Raw genomic sequence first — 13,532 nt, 5'->3', positions numbered from 1 at the left:
CAAGAAATTATTTAGCATAATGAAAAGAGTACATACACATACTTAGTCCTTAGTAATGATATGATAAACACTTTATAAATTTAACAAACTTATAATAAATTTCTTCTCTTCCATGTATAGGTACATTCACTTCCTTGTACATGTGATATGAGTGTTATTCCTTTCTAAAAATAAGTGATTATTAGACTTTTGTTACTGGATTAGGACAGTTCAAAGCTTGGGCCCTGACAGTCGTAGCAGGTAAGGTTCTGTCACTCATCCCAAGTAGGTCAGTTAAATAAAAGCAGAGAAGTTTTACTCAATACGGCTACACTACAAAGAGGAACATATTTAAAAAGAGCTCCTCAAGGTCCATCTTTGGGATCCTGATATAAGACTTTGATATAAGTAGAGGGGAGAAAGCATGCACAAAACATGAGCATCCTTGGTCCTGCCCATCATTGTCACATCATGGCTTGGGTTCTTTTCTTTCCTGAAACGTGGTTTGACATATAATCAGAACTGAATGAGATCTGTTTTCGGAGAGATAGTCTCCCTACATAGCTAGAATCAGAATTTCAGTCTTTTCTTTCATTAGAAGGAGAGATATTATGAGAAAATGGCAGTTCTTTGGAGACTGTCATTTCAGTTGTCTCACAACCAAAAAAAGGAACTTTAGAAGATAATTCCTGCCATAAAGTTTACAACTTGTCTTAGAATAATGGTCATGTTTTCCTTGCTAGGGTATATTTTAGAGGGTAAAAAAAAAATGCTCAGGTAAAGATGAAAAACTGCATTGGACAATGTGATAAAGTTGAATGACATCATATCAAGTTCATTTGGGAGCTATAGGAAGCATGATCTTTAGAGTTATCGCTATGGATCACTACTTTCTCTCACAGAGGCTTGATTAAAGGATTAATTAGATGTATATGGATCAATTTCTGAAACCAGAAGAGGGAGAAGGAACTGCCGGACTTGTGCTGATATGAGCTTGCCAAACAGCCGACCAGCTCTTGGCCACATAAAACAAACAGAAGGCACAGAGAATTAAAAAAAAAAACCAAGTGTAGTAGCAGCTGATCTGCATTTTCCCTATTGATTGTTCCATTGTCCTGAGACCAAGAATTGGACCTGAGATGAAGATGCTACCTTCATACTGTGAGTTTCACTCTGGTGAAGTGATGGGGAGCAAGGAGCTTTCTCTTGGAATGGCCCTCTGGTTGTTGTAGTTCTGTGCAGGTCCATGCATCTCATTTGGCTTTTGTTTTGGAAGTCTAATGGGAAAAGAATGGAGTGGAATTGTTTAAAGATCTGCAAATACTAGTGGCAGGGGGAAGAAATTATAATTAAGTTTCTGTGTAAATAACAGGGCTAAAAGTAATAAATCCTCAGGGAGTACTAAGGACAGAGGCTCTTTTCATGAAGGCCACTGATGAGTCTTAGACATTACAACAGATGTTATGACTAAATTAATATTTATAAGCTGGAAAGCAGTGAAAGGAAAAGTATATAGATGAACAGAGCTGAGGAAGGAAAGGAGAGAATCAAATACATCATAAAATGATAAAATTACCAAAGAAATATTTCAAAGACCAATTTTGCTTATTTGTATTAGGCAGTAGACATCCCATTAAAACCCTCACCTTTGATGACTTCAGATTCTAGAAGGCTAAATAAGGCTAAGTATAAAACAAAATTGTAAGCTCTGAGACATATGTAGCAACACCTAGGTTTTTACTGGAAATATATTAACAACTAAACAAAAATAACATTGCTAGAAAATTTTGTTATTCTATAACAGTACAACATGTAGAGATAAAGCTGAGGCCTACACAGAACTTCCATCCCTATGTTCTAGTGTCTTTGACACAGGATGGTACTCTGAGGCTGCCAAAGAGAAGCAAATATTAACCCAATCACAAAACCTTTAATCTACAATCTGTCCTGCCTGTAAAATATTCTAGGGCAATGATGGCACAAACCTTGCGCAAGTAAGCAACCAATGTATAATCTGATTTATGGCTTACTCCTTGAGATGGAATGGGGCTGGAGAGATGGCTCAGCTGTAAGAGCACTGCCTGCTCTTCCAAAGATTCTGAGTTCAATTCCCAGCAACCACATGGTGGTTCAAAACCATCTGTAATATGATCTGGTGCCCTCTTGAGGAAGAGACCTAGTCAGTTATCCTCATCATCTTAGACCATAAAACCCAATATGGACAAATTCAACAGAACAGCCATATATGGGCTGCCCATGCATGCTTTAACATAGCCAGGGCACAAATTTCTTTTTTTTTTCCATGAGATGAAATGCAAACCTGACAGTGTTTTGGTGACCAAGAACCATTAAATAGACCAGTGACCTGGTTAGAACCAACACTTCTGGTTTAAAAATGAAAGTAATAATAAAAAAAAGACTCCAAATGATACTCTGCTATACTCATACATGATGAAGGCCTTATTCAGTCATCATCGGAGAGGCTTTCTCCTGCAGCATGTAAGAACAGATACAGAGACTCACAGCCAAACATTACATACATACATACACACACACACACACACACACACACACACAGAGAGAGAGAGAGAGAGAGAGAGAGAGAGAGAGAGAGAGAGAGAAAGAGAGAGACAGAGAGACAGAGACAAGATCTTGAAACACATTAATCTAAACAAAATGTCTACAACAAACCATCCCCTTGGAGCTCAGGGAATCCTGCAGAATAGGATCCAAAAAAGTGGGGAAAATAGAGAGGATGGAGGACACCAGGAGAACAAATCTCTGTAAAACAACTGAACAAAATGTATTTGAACTCACAGAAACCAAAGGAGCAATGCAGGGCCTACACATATCTGCACTAGGTCCCCCCTGCATATGTACTATAACTTTCAATTTTTTACATTTAAGGGACTCGTTAATATATGAGTGACTGCAAATCTGACTATTGTTCCTGCTCCTAGGGCTCTTATTTTTCTATTGGCTTGGTTTGTCCAACTTCAATATGGTAATTTTTCATTTCATTCATATATATATATTTATATATGAATATCAAAGCATAATGAAATGATATATATATATATATATATATACATATCTCATATATACCAATATATGAGATATATTGATATCTCATAGAAGAAGCCGGATTAGGAAAGGAGTGGATTTAGTTGTGAGGAACTTGGAATAGATGGAGGATAAATTGTATTCAAATTATATTTTATGAGAAAAGGATCTATGTTTAATTAAAGTGGATAGTATGTGTGTAAGGTTTATATTCCTTCAGTAGACACATTATAATTCTTTTTTGTTGCTAGTCTATAAAGCAGGGAAAATGTAGGAAATAAACTGAAGCTAAAACTTATTTTGACTTCCAATTCTTTTTAAATGGAAGGTTGGGGTGCAGATGTCATCTGTCACTGAGAAGAGGTGCTGTGGGAAAATGGTCTGCACCCTGTCACTTGTATTTTAAATAAACGCTGATCGGTCAGTAGCCAGGAAGGAAGTAGAGGCAGGGCAACCAGGCAGGAAGTGAAGGAAGGGCAACAAGAATTCTGGGAAGAGTGAAGATTCAGTCTGCAATTGTCAACCAGACAGAGAAGAAGCCAGACACAGAGCAAACAAGATGTGACTGTCCTGCCAAAAAAGGTACCAAGTCATATGGCTAACGCAGACAAGAATTATGAGCCAATATAAGTTATAAGAGTTAGTAAGAAGTCTGAGATAATAAGCCAATCAGTTTATAATTAATGTAGACCACTGTGTGATTTCTTTGGGACATAAGGACTACGGGATCAGGAAAGGACAGAAATCTCAGTCAACAAAGAGGCAGTAATGCTAAACTGTTTCAAATACTGTATTGTTACAAAGGAAATCTACTCTTGCTACTAGCACAACCTGTTAGTAGATTATGAATCAAGAAATGGGCCCTATTATACTAACCCTGACAAATATAATAATACCACAGCTGAATTGTAAGAAATGTCACTTAGCATTGCTAAGGATTTGAATGCCTAGAGCTGTTTTGTGAGGTGAACAGAAGAGAGCTATGATGCAGAAAATGCAAAGGACACAGGTGTTTGCCTCTGCAGTCTAATGTGTGACATTTTCCTCCTGATTCTTATGTTTATTAAGCCTATCTAGTCATATTTCAACAATAAATATAAGATTACTAAAGCTTAAAGTGCAACCTGAACTCCACATACAAATAGTAGGAAATTCCAAAATTGCATTCTCATCAATGGACAGGTCTGTCAGACTGAAAATTAACAGAGAAACAAAGAACTGTCAGATGTTAACTCTAATGGGCTTACTAGACATCTACAGAACATTCCATCCCAAAACAAAAGAACATACATTCAAATCACTACCTAATGGAACCTTTTCAAAAGCTGACCACCATTTGGTCACAAAACAAATCTCAACAGATACAAAAAATTGGAATAAATCCCGGTATTTTATCAAATTACCAAGGCTTAAAGTTCAATTCAACAATAATGCAAATTCCAGAAACTTACAAATTCATGGAAACTTAATAATGCTCAAGAAAGAAAGAAATAAACAAATAAAGAAATTAGAGATTCTTAGAATTCAAATAATACATGAACTTATGGGACACTATGAAAGCAGAGCTATGGGGAAATTCACAGCACTAAATGCCTGCATAAAGAAGTTGGAGAACACTAGCAAATTGAGAGAACATCTGAAAACTCTAGGGCAAAAAGAAGCAATCTCACCCAGGAGGAATAGACATCATAAATTAAATTGAGGACTGAAATCAATAAAATAGAAACAAACAGAATAAAACAAAGAATAAATGATACACAGTTGTTTCGCTAAGAAAATCAAAAAATAGACAAACTTTTATTCAAACTAACCAAAAGGCAGAGAGAGTATCCAAATTAACATAATCAGAAACAAAAAGGGGCAAATAACAACAGACACTGAGGAAATCCAGGAATCATCAGATCATGTTTCAAAAACCTGTACTCCACAATTAGAAAAAATTTTAAAATTGGAAAACTTTCTTGATAGGTTCATATACCAAAACTGAATCACCAACAAAGCCCAGATAAATAATTTAAATAACCTATAACCACTAAGGAAATAGAAGCATCCATTAAATGTCTCCCAACACCCCCCCAAAAAAAATCCCAAGGCCAGATGGCATCAGTGCAGAATTCTACATGAATTTCAAGGAAGCACTATTTTCAATATTCCTCAAATTGTTTCACACAATAGAAACAGACGGAATATTGCCAAACTACTTTTTATGAGGCTACAGTTACCCTGATACCCAAACCACATTAAGATGTAACAAAGAAAGGGAAATACAGACCAATCTCCCTTATATACATTGTTGCAAAAATATTCAACAAATTATTGACAAACTAAATCCAAGAATACATTTAAAAAATCATCCATCATGACCTAGTAATCTTCATCCCATAAATTCAGGGATGGTTCAACATATGAAAATTCATCAATGAACTCAACCATATAAACAAACTGAAAGTTAAAAAAAAACACACATGAAAAAAAATCTCATTAGGTGCTGAAAAATCTTTGTCAAAATCCAACATCCCTTCATGATAAAGGTCTTAGATCAGGGATACAAGGAATATATCTAAATATAATAAAAGCATTTTACTGCAAGTCAACAGTCAACATCAAATTAAATGAAGAGAAACTCAAAGTGATTCCACTAAAATCATTAACAAGAAATACAAAACTGTCCACTCTCTCAATATCTGTTCAAAATACTTCTTGAAGTTCTATCTAGAAAAACATGACAACAAGAGGAGATTGGGGGATATTGCAAAGGAAGAAGTCAAACTATTACTAGTCACAGAAGATATAATAGTATACATTAATGACCCTTAAAACTCTACCCAGGAACTCCTAAATCTGATAAACACCTCCAGTAACATAGCAGGATACAAGATTAACACAAAAATTTCAGTAAACCCCCTATATACAAATGATAACTGGGCCAAGAAAGAAATCAAAGAAATATCACCCTTGACAATAGCCACAAATATAGAATATCTTGGGTAACTTTAACCAAAGAAGTGAAAGGCCAGTATGGCAAAAACTTTCAGTCTCTAATACAGAATTGAAGAAGAAATCAGATAATGAAAAGACCTCCAATGATCATGAATAGGTAGAATCAACATAAGAAAAATGGCAATCTTATCAAAAGCAATCTACAAATTCAATGAAATTTCCATCAAAATCCCAATACAACTCTTCACAGAGCTTGAAAGAGCAATACTCAACTTAATATGTAAAAAACAAAACAAACAAACAAACAAAAAAACAGAATAACTAAAACAATCATGTACAATGAAGGAACTTCTAGAGGCATCACCATCCCTAACTTTAAATTCTTCTATAGAGCTATAGTAATAAAAACGGTTTGGCATTAGCATGAAAGCAGACCCATGAACCAATAGAATCAAATCAAGACCCATTAATTTGCACACATATGCACAACTGATTTTTGACAAAAAAATTAAAATGGTACAATGGAAAAAGGAAAGCATCTTTAACAAATGGTGCTTGCATAACTGGATGTCAACACGTAGAATATTGCCATGCACAAAAAAACTCAAGTCCAAATGGACTAAGAACCTCAACTTAAATCCAGTTACACTGAACCTGATGGAAGAGAAAGTGAAAAGTAGCCTTGAATGCCTTGGCCCAGGAAATCACTTACTAAATATAACACCAGTAACACAGACGCTGAGAGCAACGATCAATAAATGGAACCTCCTGAAACTGAAAAGCTTCTGTAAGTCAAAGTATACAGTAAATAATACAAAATGACAACCTACAGAATGGGAAAAGATTTTCATCCACCCCATATATGACAGAGGTCTGATCGCCAAAATATATAAAGAACTCAAGAAAATAGACATCAAAATAATCCAATTAAAAATGGGGTACAGAGAATTCTTAGCAGAAGAATCTCAAGTGGCCAAAAGACATTTAATGAATTGCTCAACATCCTTAATTATCAGGGAAATGCAAATCAAAACAACTCTGAGATACCATCTTACACCTGTCAGAATAGTTAAGATAATAAAATACTGAGGACAGTTTATGGTGAAGACCATGTGGAATGATGGAAACACTCTTCCACCGGTAGGGGGAGTGCAAAGTTGTATAACTCCTTTGGAAACTAATATGTTAGTTTCTCAGATAATTGGGAATCAACCTACCTCAAGATCCAGCTATACCACTCCTGGCCATATACCCAAAGGAAACTACAAGAATATTTTCTCAACAATGTTCATAACAGCATTATTCATAATAGCCAGAACATGGAAACAACTTAGATGCCCCTCAACTGAAGAATGAATGAATAATGAAAAAGTGGTACATTTACAGAACTGGGTATTACTCAGTGGTGAAAAACAATGACATCATGAAACTTGCAAGCAAAGGCTGGAACTACGAAAAAATATTCTGAATGAGGAAACCCAGACTTGGAAATACAAACACAGCATGTACTCATTGATAAGTGGATATTAGACTTAAAGCAAAGGATAACCAGACTACAATCCATAGCTCTAGGGAAGCTAGGTATCAAGGAAAACCCTAACTGGACACATTGATTGCACTGGGAAGGATGAATTAGATGAGATCTTCTGGGTGAACTGGGGGTGGGGTGGTAAAGGAGAGGGGATGCGAGACGAGAACATGTGGGAACAGGATGGTCGACTGGGGAGAGGGCTGAGTGGGAGAGCAATGAAAGAGAAATCTCAATAAAGAGAGCCACGACAGGGTTAACAGGAAACCTGGTGCTAGGAATATTTCCAGGAATTCACAAGGATGACCCCTCACCTAGCAACAGTGGAGAGGGTGCCTGAACTGGCATTCCCCTGTAATCAGATTGGTGAAGACCCCAATTATCATCGTAGAGCCTTCATCCAGTAACTGATAGGACCCGATACAGAGATTCACAAGCAAGCACCAGGTGGAGCTCTGGAAATCCAATCGAAGAGAGAGAGGTGGGAATATATGAAATGGGAGGTCACAATTATGATGTAGAAATCTACAGAGAGAGCTGAACTAAGCTTGTGGAAACTCAGGAACTCTAGACTAACAGCTGTGGAGCCTCAATGGAACCGAATTAGCCTCTTGATATGTGGGAAACAGTGGTGAAGCCTGTACGATTTGAGGGGCCCCTGGTCATAGAACCAGGATCTCTCCCTGGTTCATGAGCTAGGTTGTTAGAGCCCATTACCTATGGTAGGATGCCATGATTAGACTTGATGCGGAGCAGGGGGCGGGGCGGGGGCTTTGTCCTGCCTCAGCTTAATATGTCAGACTTTGTTGACACCCCATGGTAACCCTTACTTATTGGGAGGAGTGGATGGGGTGGGTGGGGTGGAGTCCAAGGGGGGGCGGGAGTAGAATTGAGGGGGGAAACTGTGGTTGGAATGTAAATTGAAATTAAAATAAATAAATAAATGAAAACCAAACTGATGATGTTGGTATTCAGATCTTTGTTCCAAAAGGAATTAATTTATTTTCTTGAAAATCCAGTAAGGGAAAAGTTTGCCTCTGGTGAATATTTCTACTTAATTATGAAGTGAGTAAACTTGTGGGCATTAAATAGAGGTAGAACTTCAGAATGCTTTTCTGAGTTGAGATTCTTTAACCCATAATAAAGACGGTTGTATATACCTTACTAGGATTTAACAGAACTAATTCCTTTATTCAACTAGCACCAACTCAGTGTAAAATATATAGCATAATCATTTATTCAGAAATAAGAGAATCACATGCTATGGTACTTATTATTGAAAAGAAGAAATTTTGTTGCTTAAATCATTGAAGAAAAGTACTTCATATTTGTTAATGATGTCGGTAAGTATTAGTGTTATTATTATCCTTCAAAGCATATTAATAGATCATGCTGTATTAGAATAAAGGAAAAGAGGAATTAATCTTCATTTTAGTTACATTCATGTGTGTGTGTATGTATGAATACACACATACTCTCAAGGAAAAATACACATACGGACATATCCCAAGATTTCTAAACTCACAAACACAGCATTGGTTCTGAAACATCCATTACAATTCTTCATTTTAAGATATAAAACCCAATATATCTTCCCTTAATACAGAGGCTTAGGATTCAAACTAATTTAATAAAGATTTCGAATGAAGTTGGAATAGTGAGTGACTCATAGGTCACAAGTGGGTGGCAGGTGACAGAGGGGAAGGCCTCCAGGCAGAAAAGAGACTCTCAGAACTAGTTCCCCTGTCAGAATGGAATGAGATATTATGAGGTATTACTTCCTCTGTTATTTTAACCTATGGTTAATGCATAAGTCACATTTCCACATATTTCTATACATGAAAGTAATATTTAGAGAATTTGTGAGAAGAAACTTGTCAAGTGTCTTCCCTCAAAACCACAAAACTGAAAATGTTAAAAATCTTGTTTGTACTTACAGATTCATGGTCTTTTCCTATATTCCTTTCATCCCCTATAACCCAAGTGAAGCAGAATCTACTTCCTCTTGCTTTATATGAGTTTATTATGCTTGTACCTTACTGAAGAGTCTGTGATATAAAAATTATAACAATTTTATCCAAATGGTAACATTTTGATGATCATTTTAAGTAATATATGAGTGAACAGAGTAAACAAGAAATCCATTTTAAACCTACATTATATTAAGTCAATGAGTTTGCTTTGCTTTAACTAGACTTATTATGCTCATGGATATAGTAATATATAAACAGGAAATTTAGGCCATGATTTCAATGTATATATCCAAGTTAACTATTGTAGATTGAAAAGACAGAAATTAGTGATCTAGCAGTTCCTTTATGGCCAATGATATACATAAAACCTTTAGAGTTGAAGCTCTTAATAATTAAACTAGCAGAGTAAATTCCCTGGTTTTATCTAAATACTTTGAGCAAAAGCCTTATTTAGTATTATAGCATAAAATCATAAATCAAGGGTAGAAGCACAGGAGTCTAGAGAGATGATGGATGGTTAAGAGAGTTTGATACTCTTTGATGTAGATGACTGGAGTTCAGATCTCAGGACCCATTACAGGGTGCTCAAAGTGCTTGTCACTCTGTCATCAGCTTCTTGGGATCCAATACACTCTTCTGACATCCATGGACACCTATGCTAATGTCTCTCTCTGGTTCTGTCTCTGTTTCTCTCTCTCTCTCTCTCTCTCTCTCTCTCTCTCTCTCTCTCTCTCTCTTTCTTGCTCTCTGTCTCTATCTCATACACACACAAACACACACACACACACACACACACACTCACTAACCTAAAAAATCTTTAGAAAAAGATTTTAGAAAGTATAAACATGAACTTCACAAAACTTAAAAAGTTACAAGCATGGAATAATTGTGTCATTCTAATAGGGAGAAAGACTGAAAGTTGTATTTTTATTTCTCATAATTATTATGACATTAGTGGTCCACATGGAGACTTGAAAGCCTAGTCATTACAAATTAAATGTTACTAAGTTTATTGTCATGAAACATCAGATATGTAAGGCTAGAGTGAAGACTCAGTGGTTAAGAGCACATACTGCTCCTGCAGAGGACCTAGCTGGTTCCCAAAACTTATATTAGTTTTCAAGTTCCTATAATTCCATTTTAAGGTGGTCCAATTCCCTCTGGATTCTGTAGTCATCTGAATGCAATTAACAAACACATACATAAATCCAAGCACACCCACACATATATAAGAAAGTATTAAATATCTAAAAAAGAATAGTTTAAAATGAAAAAAGCCATTATATATAAATGTGAGTATATTTAGCATAATTCTAACTTATGAAGTGATGCTTATAGCTAATAATATATTAAATAAATCATGTGTATTGTATGGATAAAATAAGATGAGTGAAGGACACAGGTATGAAACATTTCACTTCTGAGATTCTATAGGCATATCAAAGTGATCTGTTTTCCAATTTGTATGATCACTGCTATATAACAGATAGAAGACTAAACTCTGCTTATACCTCTGGAGATTTATTAAAAAGTCCTTTTTTTCTATCATCCTGGCAAACTTGGGAACAAACAGAAAATTGGGGTTAAATTATTTTAAAAGAGAAAATGAGAAAAACAACTGCACAGTCATTTTTAAAAGTTCACATAAATGATGGGAGAACAGCAACCAGGAGAATGTCAGTCCTGAGCGAGGCATTCCTAGCTGCACAAGGACAGAGGAGCTCAGTGGAATATTGCCGTCAGCTGAAGTAGGAACTCTATGATGTAGACGAGTCAGTGATGAAAGTGACAGATAAAATCTTCGTTGCATTTATTGTTTGAGATATGGCAACAATTCAGCGACAGTCAAACAGTATAATAGTCACGTAAAGCAATGAAATGGTGTCTTAGATCAGGTGTTGAGAACTATGGAAAGCAGAATGAAACGAGGTTCTAAATTTTTAGTTCAGAAGCATAGAAGTACGAGAAAACAACCTCACATATTTAGATCTAGAATGGAAAAAATTTTTTAAGGAAGAAAATGTTTGATTTGTTAGGAATACATTGAATTTGTCATGGTCCCTACCACTCAGTTTAACACAAGGATAATAACAACTTAGTTCAATGTGCACTTCTGAATGGTGAGTAAGCATAGTAAGAATTCATGCAATTTGTTTTGCTGATTGTGTCCTTTGAGTTACAGAAGCTTCTCAGTTCCAGGAGGTCTCATTTATTAATTATTTCTCTCAGTATCTGTGCTATTAGGGTTATATATAGAAAGTGGTCTCCTAGTGGCAGCCTACAGAGTGGGAAAAGATCTTCACCAACCCCACATCAGACAAAGGGATGATCTCCAAAATACACAAAGAATTCAAGAAATTGGTCATAAAAAGAACACATAATCCAAAACAAAAAGACTTAAAGAGAGAACTCTGAAAAGAGGAACCTAAAATAATGGCTGAAAGACACTAAGGAATTACTCAACATCCTTAGCCATCAGAGAAATGTAAATCAAAGTAACTCTGAGATTTCATGTTATACAAGAATGGCCAAGATCAAAAACACTGATGACAATTTATACTGGAGAGGGTGTGGGGTAAAGAGAACACTCCTGCATTGCTGGTGGGAATGCAAGCTGGTACAGTCCCTTTGGATATCAGTATGGCAATATCTAAGAAAATTAGGAAACAACCTTCCTCAAGACCCAACAATACCACTTTTGGGTATATAATAACCAAAGGATGCTCAATACCACAGGACATGTGCTCAGCTATGTTCGTAGCAGCTTTGTTTGTCATAGCCAGAACCTGGAAACAACCTAAATGCCCCTCTACCAAAGAATGAATAAGGAAAATGTAATACATTTACACAATGGAGTACTACACAGCAGAAAAAAATTAATGTCATCTTGAAATTTGCAGGCAAATGTATAGATCTAAAAAACATCATTTTGAGTGAGGTAACCCAGACCCAGAAAGACAAATATCATACGTACTCACTCATAGTTGGCTCTTAGACATAGAGCAAAGAAAATCAGCCTACAATTCAAAATCCCAGAAAACTTAGACAACAATGAGGATCCTAAGAGAGACATACATAGATCTAATCTACATGGGAAGCAGAAAAAGACAAGATCTCCTGAGTAAATTAGGAGCATAGGGACCATGGGAGAGGGTTGAAAGGTATGGGAGAGCAAGGGCGGGGAGCAGAGAAAAATGTATAGTTTTATAAAAATCAATATAAAAATTAAAAAGAAGAATGCATGTAAAACAAGATGGATGAAGACAGTGCTGGAGACTTTCGTACATAGAGATCAGAAATGAGGATATGAACATGTTTGTGGGAGCATCATGTTGTTGGTACAGAAATTAGAAGATACTCTGAGCTAAAGATTAGAAATAAATGGTGTTATTTTTAATTAATTATTTATGTATTCTCTCATATTTTGCATTCTGACTGCAGACTAACTCTCCCCTCCTTTTTTTTTTCTCCCAGTTTCCCACAACCTTTCCTTTCGTCCAGATCCACACATTTTCTGTTTCCCTTCATAAAAATGCAGGCTCCCCAGAGTTCTCAACCACACACAGCATAACAAGCTCCAATAAGACTAGGCACACACCCTTATATAAAGCCTGAGCTTTCTTCTATTGAAGAATGAATCAAAAAAAAATGTAGTACATCTACACAATGGAGAATTACTCAGCTGTTAGAAAAAAAATTTTCACTTATTTTACAGACCAACCACAGTTTTTGTTACCTTTTTTCCTCCCATCTCCTCCCCCATCCCTGTACACTACAAATCCCCTTTCCTACTCTCCATGGGCCATCCTCCGCATCTATTTCTCACCTCTGTTCAGAAAGGGTTAGGCCTCCCATGGGCATCAACAAAGGAGGGCCCATCAAGCTGAGGCAGGAACAAGCTCCTCCTTCGGCATCAGGCCTGGTCCAGGCAACTCAGAATAGGGACTAGATTCCCCAAACCAGCTCAAGTGTCAAGGACAGGTCCTGATTCTACTGCTAGGAGTCCCACAAACAGAATAAGCTACACAACAGTCACACACATGCAGAGG

This window comes from Myodes glareolus, chromosome 10, assembly GCF_982192425.1.
Source record: "Myodes glareolus chromosome 10, mMyoGla1.1, whole genome shotgun sequence".
In the NCBI taxonomy this organism is placed as follows: domain Eukaryota; kingdom Metazoa; phylum Chordata; class Mammalia; order Rodentia; family Cricetidae; genus Myodes; species Myodes glareolus.
Note: the sequence above shows the minus strand (reverse complement) of the source record.